Here is a 14794-nt window from a genome sequence, read left to right on the forward strand (position 1 = left end):
ACTCAGCCCCCTTGTGCTGGCAGGGCCAGCACAGAGATATGCCAGGTTTACCATGGTATATCTCTGTTATCCCCTATGGGGCAGTGCTGTCCTTTATTATTATTATTTATTATTAGATTTTTATACCGCCCTCCCCTGGAGGGCTCAGGGCGGTGTACAAATAAATATATGCAGACAGGGAGAGTTAAAAACCAGTACAGATATAATAGTAGCCCTGTCTCCCTATTAAAACCAATAACAATGATACAGTCAGCATCCGAGAACTAAAACCGACCCCCCTCGGGGAACCCCAAAAGGTCCCCCCCTAAATGGGCCACATAATAAACAGAGAACAAGGGGGGAGGGGACTAGGGACACCCTCAGCAGCTGACCCCCCCACAAAGCCCGGCGGAACAGCTCAGTCTTACAGGCCCTGCGGAACTCCTTGGATTGGGCTGTTACCTAAACCACAGCATGACTGTCCTTCCACTTTCTCATTGTTTTTTTAATAAATTGTCTAGGGCTGAGTCTGTCCTGTGCTTAAATTGATACTGACTGCAACTTTTAAATCTTATTTCTAGGAAACCGAGACCTGTGGCATCACTACCGTGTGAAGATAAAAAGAAATCCCTTTCCTTCCATGAATGTGTTGCCTTTTCTTTCCACTGTCGTATATGGACATCTATGTCACTTAAGACTGTCCCATGGACAATTTATATATTTGGTATTCTGGCTTGGTATAAAGCAGAACTTGAGATCTTCAAAACTTGATGGCCAATGAACATTGTGGCTTTGATTTTAATATATAGGTTCTAATGTTTCAATCTCCATGTTTGTGTCCCCCGGGGGTTGAACTGGCAACACTAGGCAGTGAGGCTGACTGGAAATGCCAAAGGAGCTCCCTATGTGTGTGCCTGCTTACATCTGAACTGGAATTTGGAACGGATATGATTTTTAATGTGCAACAATAGGAATAAACACGTTTTCTCTGCTTGTTCCCTACAGGCATTGATTACAATAACTAATAAAACCACAACAGTTAAATGTATGCTTATAATCTGTTTAAAGGCTGCACTGATGAAAAATTCTCTGTGAATGCCTGCTCATCTTTTTTGTACACTTGTCTTGTGCAATGTTAAGTTTCATTGCACAGATTTCACTGTTTATCAAAGTGGAAATTTGCAAAAGGTACTGCTGGTCTTGAGATACTTGCTAAAAGACATCAGCAAAATACTTCAGACAACAGTGACTTTATGCCTGCTTGTGAATTTCCCACCATCTAGCAAGACTGCTTTTGTAGGAAGTTCTCACTGTAAAGTGATATGCCTTAAAAAAAACAGTTTTATAAAAGACTCATGCTCCACTTCAGGAGATATATGACTTTTATAGATGCCCAGCATGAATCCAATAGGCTAAGCCCATTAATTTCAAAAGGGTACCATTAAAAGGAATTAAACTTCTCTAATATAAGTGGATTGTGGCCAAATGAAAGTTTCTCCCTATCGCAACTGTGAAGCACATAAGCACTTTCACAGAAAAACTACAATTATACACATGCAGTCCTAAGCAGTTATAATTTTCAATGGATTTAGAAGAGTATAATCTGTTTAGGATTGTACTAAAAATATGCTAAAGGGGTCCTTGATCCTGTCCTAATTGCACAGATTTATTTAACTGAATTACATATGCTTGATTTATATTTGGGAGTAAGATTCTAGATCTCTGTCTCCAGTGAGTAGGCTTTTCTGTTCTAACCACTGGGAATCCTGGTAGCTCACAGATTGCAGGTTTTACAATTGACTGCCAATGCAGACCTTTCTAGTAATGGAAATAATAGCATACTGCTGTCCGTAACAGGGAAAGGATTGATTTAGTTATACAGTTGGCAGCACAGAATCTAACCAGCTCAAATAAGACCAGAATTGTAGATAAAGCCTACAATTTGGGATGAATACTTTTTTCCCAGTGATTTTAAGAACAAGAACTTTATCTCTTGACTGTAGGTCAAGTGTTTTATCTCTCTTGTTATACACATTAGGTCCCTTTGGAGATGAGTTCCTGGCTGCAGAAAACAGCAAATGGGGCAAGCTGACTTCACATCCTTAACAACTGTGCTACATATTATTTGAATATTCCTGCCAGTGCTTATGTATGGTATAGCAGCTGCTGGTGATTTAAGTGTATTTAAAAGCAATTTTTTTAATCCATTTGCCTGTTTCTATTTATTTTCATAGGGACAAAGGAATATTCAAAGACAATCACATGATGTATGCTTCTAGGACCTTAACAATGTAAACATTTGAAATTATTCCTAGTAAGCTTTGTAGTTTCTTCTGGTGGCCAAAACTTTAATACTATCCAATACAGGTAATGTTCTATCCTTCAGCTGCCAAATTGGAGCTGAACGTTCATGCTCTCAGTTGCTCACAAAAAATGTTTGGGCTCACAGTCATCATTTCCCATCTCCCAGAAACAATCTTATCTCATTAAAAGCCCCATCCAAAGTTGTGGGGTGGAGGTTCAATGACAAATGTGCTGGTGGGGTGGACACCACAGTTCCCGACTCAGCGGTGGGTTGTTCCAGGCTATGTTGGTGTCCCATTGGAGGCTTGGGGAGGGGGGGGGGCAGGGTGTTCCAAGGTGTGGACCCAACCTTTTGTGCCTGGATGTCACAGCTGTGCTTGACGTAAGCCACCAAAAGAGTGGCATAAGTCCATTCGGTCCCATGGAGGGCTTTTGGGTGGCTGGGAAGGTTTTTTTTGTTTTTCCTGCCTTTCTATGCCACCTGAAAACCCTCTGGAGACAGCTGGGCAGCACAGTAGTGGCACCGCATCCCAGCTCCTCAGGCTGTTGATGGGGCTGCCCAATTGATGATAACAGTCAGCTTCCCCAGTTTTCAGGAAATAGTTTACTTATTGCCATCCTCATTTCCCCCATCTTTTCAAGAAATTGTTTACTTATTGCACCCTCATTTCAATTAAAATAATCTTTCAAAATCACCTGCATTGATAGTGTTGGTGTCTAAAAAGTACTCCTTTCCATTTACTACAGTGAATTATCCTGGCCATGTCCAGGTGCTGGGCCCCCTCCCCCTCCCTTGCATGGGAGCGCTCCAGCCTCCAAATATATATATATATATATTTGTTACACTCTGATCTAGCTTTCGATCTGCTAGTAGTGTGAAGAGTTCCCTCTTACAGAAGACAGGGAGTGCAAAGCCCTAAAGAATGTGTATAACACTGAATACTGAAAGTAGGATCCAAAAATCTACATTAGGCAGGCATAAAGACTTGGATGAGCCCAGATGGATGTTCAGGTTCCTTCTTGGGGCAGCAGAATATCAACTACTACCTTTGAATGTACTCTCAGCTTTAAAGGTATTCTGCTATTTGTGGCTATTCTATTTGTGACTGTGCAGAAATCCAGAGTGGCCTTGGGCCCATGTCATGAGCTGCATTGTTCTTTGGCCAAGATTGACAACAAGTTTTTAACAAAAGTAAATATAAACCAATAAAATGATGGAGCAATGAGACAATAGGAGAAAGTACTCTTGCTATCCCAGTGCTCCAGCAGGGTCTGCCATTTCCATATTTTTTTAAAAAAAGACTTTCATGTTGCACAATGAGCTAGTGGGATACTTCTCCATTAAAAAAAATAAAACTAAAGGGAAATGGGGAAGAGCAGGTGTTTCACTTATCGCGTCATACTCTCCAGGAGCGGCCAGTTATAGTGATACTGTACAGAAATTGCAATCAGAGCGAATGGACGATTTAGAAGAAAAAATGGAGGCACAAAATACTGCAGGATGAACATTGGGTGAAGTTTGATGTCCCTGTTAGAGATGCATAACAAAGGTGTACATTTGAAATTGAAAGCAAACATGCTTAGCATGCAATAAATTACTTACTATATAACTATATTAGTGTATAGTATCTCAATGTACATTATACTACACTGATTGCAGGAAAATAGGTCTTTGACCAAGTAGCTTACAATATAAACTTTGTCACTGGGAATGAGGGAATGAAAAATGCGGGAAGAATATGCATTCATTACATTGTAGACTTAGGTTCAGTAGGGAATAGTGCAAAAGGCTTCATGGAAAAAGTTGGCTTTGAAGGAAATGAAAGAGGTAATGTCACTTCTGGGTGTTTCTAGGAGGCATAAAGCAGCAAGGGAGAAAGGCTGGTGTTGTTGAAGGAAGCAAGCAACCTTTAGATCATAGAATCCTAAAGTTGGAAGAGACCACAAGGGCCATCAAGTCAAACCCCCTGCCATGCAAGAATACACAATCAAAGCACCCTTGACAGATGACCATCCAGCCAGTATAAAAACCTCCAAAGAAGGAAAGACTACCACACTCCAAGGAAGTGTATTCCACTGTTGAAAAGCCCTTACTGTCAGTAAGTTCTTCCGAATGTTTAGGTGGAATCTCTTTTCCTATGCTCTGAATCTATTACTCCTTGTCCTAGTCTCTGATGCAGCAGAAAACAAACTTGCCCCCACTTCTACATGACATCCCTTCAAATATTTAAACATGGCTATCATATCACCCCTTAACCAGTAAACACAGCACATTTCCCCCAAAATTAGACAGGGTCTTATATTAATTTTTGCTCCAAAAGTTGCATTAGGGCTTATTTTCAGAGGATGTCATTTTTTACTCCCCACGGGTATAGGAAGGGAAAATAGAGCCCAGGGCAAAATGGCATCCAAGCCTGCCTGCCATGCCCCTTGTAAGGTCACACCCCCTATCAGGCTGGACACAGGTGCTTCAGATACCCAGGCTACACACAGGTGCCTCAGATACCCAGGCTACTCTGTGTGTTAACAAAAGTCATATTTTAGCAGGCATGGTCCTGCCTTTGGGCTATCTTTTAAGTTATGGCGAGCATTTTTAAAATTATGATTTTTAACTGTAATGTAGGTTTAACATGTTGTGACCGCCCTGACCCCTTCTGGGTTGGGCAGGATATAAAGCTAAAACTAAAAATGAATTTAATTTTTTAACAGCATATCCATGAGCCTTTGCTAAATATGCACATTAATTATTATAATTATTATAATTATTAATTTGCATATTTAGCAAAGGTTCATGGGTATGCTGTTAAAAAAAAGAAAATCCTTTCTTTTCCTAACTTCCTCAGGATTGCACTGTCTCCCTGGGTTGATTGGGAGGAACGAATACTTATTGGATGTGACTAGGGCAGCTCCAGCAACAAGGACATCCCAGTAGGAGCTTGTGCCCTGCTACCCCCAAAAGTTTTTTATCATTATTATTTTCTGGAACTATGTGGTTGGCATATCAAACTTTACAATGCACAGCTAAGGTTTGCTGCCGATTGATAGAAGGCCTATGGTATGGAATTAAATGTCCAATGCAGACAAATGGGTGGCATCTACTGAGAGTCCTAGCAATCATTCACAACTTGATTGACTTGTCAACACAAAAAAATTCATTAAAGTTAACATATGTTTCCTCAAGAAAGCAGATGGTACTTCAAAGATTCTTTGCAGGCCAGAGAAGACAAAAATGATATGAAACTTTTTCCAATGAATTGTGAAGTGAAACTAAATGAATAATCTGATTGTACATAAGAGTCATTCAGATGCTAAAGAAAGCAAAGAAGAAATGCTCTTTGAAAGAATCACTCAGAATTCACAAGTGACTTTCAAGCTATGAGCTACAGATTAAAAGGTAAGGAAAGGTAACTCCCAGTCTATGGGTGGGACAGGCTACTGGTCTCTGAGTGATAAATGGTTCAGGTTATTGTATTTTTTCTCTCCTAGGTTGGGGAAAAACAGAAAAGAGTGATCTCAAACAGATAGTTTCATAGCCATGTTGGATTTTTATCCAGTAGTACTGTAGAGAAAGGCCTAACTTGGCCTAACAGTAGCCATGTTTGAAAAGTTTGGTTCTCATATTAAAACTTTGTTTTTGGTTTTCTTTAGCCTTCCCAGGCAGTAGCTGATTAAGTTCGTTCGCTGAAGGTCAATGTGACTCAGCTGCGACCATTGATCTAACTGTTACATTCCAACGATATTTTGAAATTATTTGCACGACTGAATACTGGCAGAAATATTCAGGAGTGAACATTCTATCTGCGGCAATCAAACTGTTGAACTAAGATCTCACACTGTATGTGCTGAAGCTCTCTCTATATGTGCATGTATTTACATCAGTAGAGATTTTTTACTGTCCTGCTTGAACTTGGAACCTGAAACCAATAAACTGTAACAGCGTACAAAAGAGTTACTTTGTGTAGTTCGTAATATAACAAACTTGGACTTCAGATAAATTTATTTGCTTTTGCTTATTTCTTAAGGAATGAAATAAGGCCAACCACCCCACCCCGTCGTTGCTTGGAGGGCACCACCCACGTGGAGCCAGACCAGCCGGTATGATACAGCAGCTTTGTGGCTCTTTCCTGGCTAGCTGATCACCCAGAAATAGGCCATAAACATTTTAGTGGGCCACGGAGGAGAGGTATTAAAATAACCGGGCCATGGAAAAAATAGTTTGGGAAATGCTGCTCTACTGCAAACGGCCAGGTTTTTATGCACGGTCATAAACAAATGATCTTAACTTTGCTTTGTACTTTGTCTTTTAATTTTTGTATTTCATTTTCAATCTTTGTACTATGCCATTAAAAGTTATCTGTAAAATAAAATCCATATAATCTTTAACATAGAATGGCCTGTGAAAGAGTCTCAGAAATAAACTATGCCAGATCCTACAGGTTGTCCAGGAGGAGAGTGTCCTTTATGCATCTTTGGGAGGCAATAAAAGAGTGATACCCTAGGGTTCTCATTGATCAAGAACTTTTCCAGAGATTGATCAATATCTCCCATTAACAGGGCTTCCTCCACCACTATCACTATGAGTCTGGATATGTCTGGTGTTGCATTTTCTGTCTGCAACTTGTTTATTAACCTCTTGTAAATAATCTGTAGTGTCCATTATGACCTCTGTGCCCACTTTGTCTACAGTGATGTTCATATGCTTACTAAGTTCCTCAAATATTTGATGTTGTTGAGCTGTAAAGTTGTTTAGATTAGATATTTAATTTATATACCAGCCTCCCCCCAGAGGGCTCAGGGCGGTGCACAACATAATAAAAAAACAATAACATAATAATACAGTACAGTAGGTCTGAACATAATAACAATACCAATTTCACTAGCCCCACAAACCAGGAATTCAATAATAATCAATAATACTATCAGGTTAACAGCTAATAACACATTAATCAACTTATAACAGCATCAACAATATTAATATAACATTTCATAACAACAACGACATGATATGATAGTTACATAACAACAATAGCATAACATTTCATAATAAGATAACAATAATACAGTAACAATGACAATACAACATAACAATATCCTACCTACAAATACCACAGCAATCTAAGCCCACAATAAACATCATTTCATAACAAATAAATCATATACCTAACTAAAAAACCTCTTAATTTATCTGATATAGCATTAAAAAATTAGAAAAATAGATGTAGCATAGGGAGAAGCCATCTTCAGAGGAAATTCTTTGGTCTGTTAGGTGTGCTGCTGTCCCTCCAGATAGATGCTAGTTAAGTAATCTCCCATGCCCGGTAATTAACTCACCCATTCCAGCTGATTCTGGTAGGAGAGGAGGCAATCTGCTCACATCCAGAATGTTCCTCAGCAGTGGCATATTCGCCCAGGGACATGGGATTACCCATGTCTCCGGGCGTAACTAATCTGGTCACATGGGGGTGCAAAATCACCCCCACGTGACCAAATGCCTTCTGGCCCAGCAGCCACTTTCCCTGAGAGAGTTTTTCTTGCACTGTGGCTGCTGGGCAAGGAAGAGGGGCTGACTGAGCTCTTACTCATGAGTAAGCACTTTTAAAAAGCACTTACTCCCTAGTAAGCCCAACTTCCTCACGAGATTGGGCTCCTGTGAGAAAACCATACCCGCCTGCTGGGTCGGGAAGAGGGGCTGGCCCTGGTTCTTACTTGTGAGTAAGTGCTTTCAAAAGTAAGCATTTACTCATGAGTAAACCCCGCTTACTTTCAAGTTGGGCTTCAGCCGCTCTTCCTGGCCCAGCTGGAACATGAGAGAAAGTCACACTGCAGTTGCTGGGCCGGGTAGAGGGGCTGGTTGTAAGGTTGTTTCGGTTAGCTAGGAGCTTGCTTCAACCTTGGCACTACATTCTTGGTTCTGGGCGTCTTGCCCGGAGCTATCGTTATCTCTTGCTTAGCCTTGCCACTTACTTGCTTGCTACTGTCCTGTGTGAACTTGCTCCTGGGAATAGTAAGGTGGGAAAGAAGGTTTGTTTATGTTGGGGTTTTCGCGGGAAAACTCAGCCCGTAAAAAGCGGCTGTTTGGGAGAGTCTGGTTAGAATTCGCATTGTCTGTAGAAGATCATGATTGCCGATCAATAAAGAACTATTAAGGTTACCGTTGGCCTGGACTTTGCTGATTCCTTACATTCTGCGAATTCTCACTATTTCTCTGGACTAATTCTTCCTGATTGAACTCTGGTGTCTCGGACATGCAGAAGTTGGGATTCAAGGGACCGATGAATTTAGAATACGAAGACGAGCCGGTAGCCCCCAAAGAGGGCTCTGACTCGTCTCGCCCTGCATCCACCTTTCCGAGGGAGTCCACGGAGTCTATCTCCCTGGTTGCCCTTTCCAGACCTCACTGAGTGGTAGTATGGCTTTCCTTCAACTTCAAGAGCAAGTTGACCAAGCCACCCTCGTGGCCCGTCGCACTGTCTCCTTCAAATGCCTCGGTGTGAGACGGGAAATCATGGATCTTGGTGGAGGGGTGTCGATGGATCGCGCCCCTCCCGAGAAGCATATCACCACCCGACAACGTGTGGATTACAAACCTGTTATGCATAAGGTTACGGAGGAAATTGGACTATCAACTATCCACGGGACCGCTTGTGAATCGTTGGAACGATTCTTGGACCGTTATCTGGAGGACCCCCCTCCTGCTGAACATTGGCAGAGCACCGGAGCGAGGCCTAAAGTTGCTACCCGAGAGGTTCCGCTGCAGGAGTCTTTGGGTTTCGAAATGCCTCAACCCGGGGACATGGTCGCAGCAGTTCCTATTGCAGAGGGGGATGTTGCTGAACCGCGGCCTAGATCACGTCTCAAACTGTCGTTCGCGGACGACCTCGGGGATGAAGATCCTGAGGAACCGACCGAGTCCTCTGCAGACGAGGAACCCGAGGAGCCGCCTGTCCTTCCTGCAGCTACCTCCCCTGGTCGTGACGATCTGGGGTTGCCCCATGGTGATCCCGATCCATACCTCCTCCATGCGCAGCATGAAAGCCTCGAAAAGATTAAAAGAGAATGTCAGCAGGCACGCGAAGCTCTTCTTAAAGAGCGACTTCAACAGCGGGTACGTTTTCACGAGGAATTGGAGAGGGAGAAAGAAGCGCTCCACCTTCAACTTCACCAGGATCAAGAGAAACAGGAGAGGGAGTTACGCCTGTTCGCTGAGCAGTCCAGACATGACTTGTCACGGGAAAAACTAACTCTCAAAGCTCTGCGTGACCAAGGGGAGGTTGATGCTGCGGTGCAACGAGCGAAACAGCAACGGCTCCTGCGGGATCGCGAGGAAGTCACTCGGCAACGTGAATTGCTCGCTCGTAGGGAGAGGGAACTCCTTGCGTTCGAAGCTCAGGAGAGGCAGGTGGCGGTGGAGCCTCGTTGGGTTCCGCTGACGGAAAGGTCCGCTCCCTTACAAATGCCGACGGCCACCCAGGCTGGACCCTGTCGCCAACCAGCGGTGCCTAGGCAACCCCCTGCTCCAGCTTTACTTGCACCACCGGTTCAAGTTCCGGCACCTGCTCCTGCCCTACCAGCGCCTCCATTTCTTGGCCAAGCATACCCAAGACCGCGCATCCCAGCTCGCTTTGATGGTACTGCTTCCAAATTGCCTTACTTCATCCTTCAACTGGATGCCCACATGCAGGATTTTGACGACCTTTACCACTCTGAGAGGGAGAAAGTGAGGGACACTGGTTCTGTGCTTGACAGCGAGGCTGCCGAATGGTTCGTTGAGTTGTTTGAACAGGAGGCTGATGAGTTGAATTCTGTGGCTGAGCTGCTTCAAGGGCTTCGAGTTCGCTTAGAAGATAGAGATGCGGTTGACAAAGCCAAGAAAACTCTCAAAACCATCAAGCAAGGTAACCGTCCGTTCACGGATTTTGCGCTTCAGTTCTGAGCGGCTGCCAGCAAAATTCCAGATTGGCCCGACTGAATGAAATGCGAATATTTCTTCGAGGGTGTTGATCCCGAAATCCATAAGTGGGCTGTCTTACACCAAGAACCGTGTACGGTGGCTGAATGGATTGAAGTCGGTGGCATGATCTCCACCCGTCTTGTTCTCTCTAAAGGAAGATTCAACCATCCAAGCCGTCCAGAACTCCTAGCAAGAAACCAGCTAGCGGGACGTCCTCCAAAACTACCTCGGAACGCCGCCGCTGTTTGGGTCTCTGTTTATATTGCGGAGAATCCGGCCACATGGCTGCCAACTGCCCAAAGAAACCCAAGACAACTAGCTCGGGCCCAGTGCGCAAGCCTGCCGCCAAACCTCCGCGCAAAACGGGGAGTAAACCCTCCCAAGGATCCTCACAGTCACTCCTGGAAGATGATCAAGAGGACATGGAAGTCGAAGAGGATTCCACAGATGCTGTTGGCTTTTCTTCTGCTCCTCCTGAGGACACCAATCCTGCTCCAGAGGCGGTGAGTGAGGGTGGCGCCCCTATTACTTTAATGACTACCCTGGCTAACCCGGCCAAGAATACACGTATTTTAGCTCGGGCCCTCATAGACTCGGGATGTTCTCATTGTCTCATGCGGCCCCAAGTGGCTGACCAATTGGGACTAAACAAGGTGCTACTTGCCAAGCCCATACCGTTCACTCAGATGGACGGGAGCCCCTTAGGGGGGGAAGGTCCTTCCCGTTTCAAGACCAAACTGGTGCTCCTCCGTTGTGCTGAGCACTGGGAAAGACGCAGTTTCATTTTAGCTCCGGTGGCCCAACATCCCATAGTTTTAGGAATGTCATGGCTGGAGACCCACGAACCCACCATCAAATGGAGTGAACGCATAGTCCGTTTTACTGATCCGTCCTGTGGGGACCATATGCATGAAGGTGAACCTCCGATCGAACCACTTGCCTTGTCAGTGCTTGAGGTGGCACCCCCCCTCCCCAAGTTGTCTGGGGTTCCGAAAGACTATTGGGATTTATCCAAAGTATTCGAGGAAGGGGAGTGTGATCAATTGCCACCCCATAGAGACACTGACTGTAAAATCACCCTTGTTCCGGGGGCTAAGCTGCCCAAGGGAAGAATTTATCAAATGAGCCCCTCCAAGGAGAAAGAACTGCGAGCCTTTTTAGACAAAAATCTGGCTCGTGGGTTCATTTGGAGGGCTACCAAGAGTACCTATGCAGCTCCAGTGTTGTTTGTGAAGAAGAAAGATGGTTCTTTACGTTTATGTACTGATTATAGGGGTACGTTTATGTACTGATTATAGGTATCCAACAAATACCTCCTACCCCTTATCAAGGATCTTCTGGATGCTCTGGGCTCTGGGCGTGTTTTTACAAAACTTGATTTGCGAGAAGCCTATTATCAAGGGATTCGAACATCTCACTGCATTTAACACTAAATTTGGCCAATATGAGTATCTTGTAATGCCATTCGGATAAAATGGAGCCCCGGGGGCTTTCATGTCTCTAATTAATGATGTGCTGCAAGATTTATTGTTTAAAAGAGTAGTAGTGTATTTGGACGATGTTCTCGTATACTCTCAATCGGAGGAGGAACACATTGGTCTGGTTAGAACTGTATTACGTCTCCTCGATAACTCCCTGTTTGTTAAACTTTCCAAATGTGCCTTCCATCAACACAAAATGGATTATTTGGGGTACCCAATCTCCACTGAGGGTCTGGAAATGGATTCAAATAAAGTCTCAGCTGTAGTGAACTGGCCAGTTCCCATTACCCGTAGGGAACTGCAATCCTTCTTAGGTTTTGCTAATTTCTACCGTGACTTTATTCCCCAATTTGCGGAGCTGGCGTTGCCTCTCACGGATCTCCTCCGCACCAAGGGTTGAGGTCCATTGGCTACAAAGCCAGGGGCCCCCCTCCACTGGTCTCCCTCCTGTCAGCTCTCTTTTCAGCAGCTCAAGGCAGCTTTCACCACCAAGCCAATTTTAAAACACCCCGATCCTACCCTTCCCTTCGTGGTGCATGTGGATGCTTCGGATAAAGCACTGGGAGCTGCCCTGTTGCATAAAAATACAGATAATAAACTCACACCGTGTACTTATTTATCCAAAAAACTGTCCGGTCCGGAATTGAATTGGACTGTGGGCAATAAAGAAACTGCTGCAATTAAGGAAGCCTTGAGTACTTGGAGACATTGGTTGGAGGGGGCGACTCATCCATTCCAAGTCTGGTCTGACCATAAAAACTTAGCGGCCTTATCCACACCAACCAAGATGTCCGCTAAGCAACTTAGATGGGCGCATTTCTTCTCTAGGTTCAGTTTTACTGTCCATTTTTTCCCGGGTAACAGCAACAAGTTGGCTGATGCGCTCTCCCGCCTTCCTAAAGGCTTGGTGTACCACACACCGTGTTATCGCCATCACAATTGGGGTTGGCGGTAACCAGATCCCAAGCAAAGGCCGAGCCAACCCCCGTTGCTCTTCCCTCCGGCCCTGACATTGTTACGCCCTTTTTGCAACGCTTACAGGAGCCGGGATGTCAGCCCGTTTCTCCAGAAGATGCTGACACCTTGCTCTGTATCAAGGATGGTGTTTGGCGAAGGGGGGAGTGTTGGTACATACCGCCCTCGCTCCGCAAGGAGGTGTTGCTGGCTGGCCATGATGCCAAGCAGGCAGGACACTTCGGTTTTCTGAAGACCCTTCATCTATTACGCCGGCAATTTTGGTGGCGCACCATGCGCAAAGACATTGAGGCATATGTGAAAGGCTGCCCTGTATGTGCTGAAGCAAAACCCCTCATCGGCAAGTCGGGTTGCTACAACCGATTCAGATTGCCTCCCACCCTTGGCAGGTTATCTCCATGGATTTTATTACAGATCTCCCTGAGAGTCATGGCAATACAGTGTTATGGGTGGTGGTTGATTTATTTTCCAAACAGGCGCATTGTGTTCCTTGCCCCACCATCCCGTCTGCTCCTAAGCTAGCCAAGTTGTTCCTTCAACATATCTATCGTCTGCACTCCGCCCCGTGCAAAGTAATTTCGGACCGCGGACCGCAGTTCATGTCTAAATTTTGGAAAGCATTTTTGAACCTGTTAGGGACCACCCCGGCGGTCGCAGCCCCGTACCACGTGCAAAGCGACGGTCAGTCGGAACGGACCAACAGAACATTGGAGCAATATTTACGTTGCTATACTAACTATCACCAAGATAACTGGGTCGAGTTGCTGCCATTTTCTGAGTACACTTATAATAACACAGTGCACAGCAGTACTGGCAAATCTCCTTTTGAGGTGGTTACGGGGCAATCCTTCTCCCCATTTCCCCTCCTCACTGATCAGCCTCTCCAACCACCGGAGTTTAACACTTGGATTCAAACACTGGCAGAAGGTTGGAACTCTGTAACTACTGCTCTCACTCATGCACAAGAGTCTCAGAATTGCAAGCCGATCGGCATCGTTCTGATTTTCCTTGCAGGTGGGAGAGTGGGTCTATCTTTCCACTAAAAACCTTAGGGATGTTCATCGATATTCAAAACTTGGCAAGAAATTTATAGGGCCATTTTGGATCAAGCAAGTAATCAACAACGTTACTGCCCGACTTGAACTACCTAACTCACTAAGTAATATTCATCTTGTTTTTCATTCTAGTTTGCTCAAACGGGCTCCAGATTCAGATGCCTGGCACGGTCCTCCGGAGAAGCCCCCACCAGTCACGATTGATGGTCACAAACACTACAAAATCGACGCTGTTCTGGACTCTCGCTTGCTTCGCAAACGATTGCAATATTTGGTGTCTTGGGTGGGGTATCCTTCAGGCCATAATCAATGGGTGTATTCTGAACATGTATTGGCTCCTGAGCTCATTGCTGCTTTTCACAAGGCTTTTTCTCACAAGCCGGGGGGGAGGGGCTCTTTTTGGAGAGGCAGAGTGTAAGGTTGTTTCGGAGCTTGGAGCTTGCTTCAACCTTGGCACTACATTCTTGGTTCTGGGCGTCTTGCCCGGAGCTATCGTTATCTCTTGCTTAGCCTTGCCGCTTACTTGCTTGCTACTGTCCTGTGTGAACTTGCTCCTGGGAATAGTAAGGTGGGAAAGAAGGTTTGTTTATGTTGGGGTTTTCGCGGGAAAACTCAGCCCGTAAAAAGCGGCTGTTTGGGAGAGTCTGGTTAGAATTCGCATTGTCTGTAGAAGATCATGATTGCCAGATCAATAAAGAACTATTAAGGTTACTGTTGGCCTGGACTTTGCTGATTCCTTACACTGGTCCTGTCTCTTACTCATGAGTAAGCACTTTAAAAAGTAATTGATTATTTGCGAGTAAGCCCTGCTAACTTGTGAGTGGGCCCCAGTCCCTCTTCCCAGCCCAGCAGTCCACCCCGGCTGGAGCTTGACATGCGAGTAAGTGGGCTTATTACTCACGAGTAAGCAGGGCTCTGTGCGGGAAGGGAGGCACCTGGAGGGGGGGTTGCCTCTGGGCACCATATGGCTCCATACATCTGTTCCCCAGAGACAGCTTTATGACAATTTGACCAAGGTCAGGATGGCATTTCCTGCTATGAGAAGATGG

The 14794-nt window shown here is 44.9% G+C and overlaps 1 protein-coding gene and 1 long non-coding RNA gene across 4 annotated transcripts in view; both read left to right on the forward strand.

The window, feature by feature from the left end:
• SH3BGR (SH3 domain binding glutamate rich protein) overlaps nt 1-3896 on the forward strand; it is a 34036-nt gene extending 30140 nt beyond the window's left edge. For all 3 annotated transcript variants that reach the window (XM_048495023.1, XM_048495022.1, XM_048495024.1), the window contains exon 7: nt 561-3896. The gene's annotated coding sequence lies outside the window, so the exon portion shown is untranslated. The remainder of the gene's footprint in view (nt 1-560) is intronic.
• A 6775-nt stretch (nt 3897-10671) lies between these two features.
• LOC125431853 lies at nt 10672-14456 on the forward strand. The gene is made up of 2 exons (XR_007244345.1): nt 10672-10737; nt 13878-14456. It is a non-coding gene; the product is annotated as an uncharacterized LOC125431853 (long non-coding RNA).
• Nucleotides 14457-14794: the final 338 nt, after the last annotated feature.

This window comes from Sphaerodactylus townsendi, linkage group LG04, assembly GCF_021028975.2.
Source record: "Sphaerodactylus townsendi isolate TG3544 linkage group LG04, MPM_Stown_v2.3, whole genome shotgun sequence".
Taxonomy (NCBI): domain Eukaryota; kingdom Metazoa; phylum Chordata; class Lepidosauria; order Squamata; family Sphaerodactylidae; genus Sphaerodactylus; species Sphaerodactylus townsendi.